The following is a 275-nucleotide window of genomic DNA, read 5'->3' as shown; positions in this document are numbered from 1 at the left end:
AAAAAAAAATTGAGACTGAGCCACCACTAACAGTTTTTGCTTTGCTTTCCTTTCTTTTTAGTGTGTATGGATGAAGTGCAAACCCACTTAAACAATGGGTACTTGCACTCGATATGGATTAATTCCGATTATATGTATATATATATGTATCTTCTGCTACTGTATAAATATATTGATTTCCCTTTTCTTCCCTACTTCTTTTCTTCCCCCCCAATGTTGCTTTTCTCCTTAATAGCAACAAATGAACACGAGCTACTCTTTTCGATTTGAAGCAA

Source organism: Trypanosoma equiperdum (assembly GCF_001457755.1).
Source record: "Trypanosoma equiperdum strain OVI genome assembly, contig: ctg_1474, whole genome shotgun sequence".
NCBI lineage: Eukaryota > Euglenozoa > Kinetoplastea > Trypanosomatida > Trypanosomatidae > Trypanosoma > Trypanosoma equiperdum.
Note: the sequence above shows the minus strand (reverse complement) of the source record.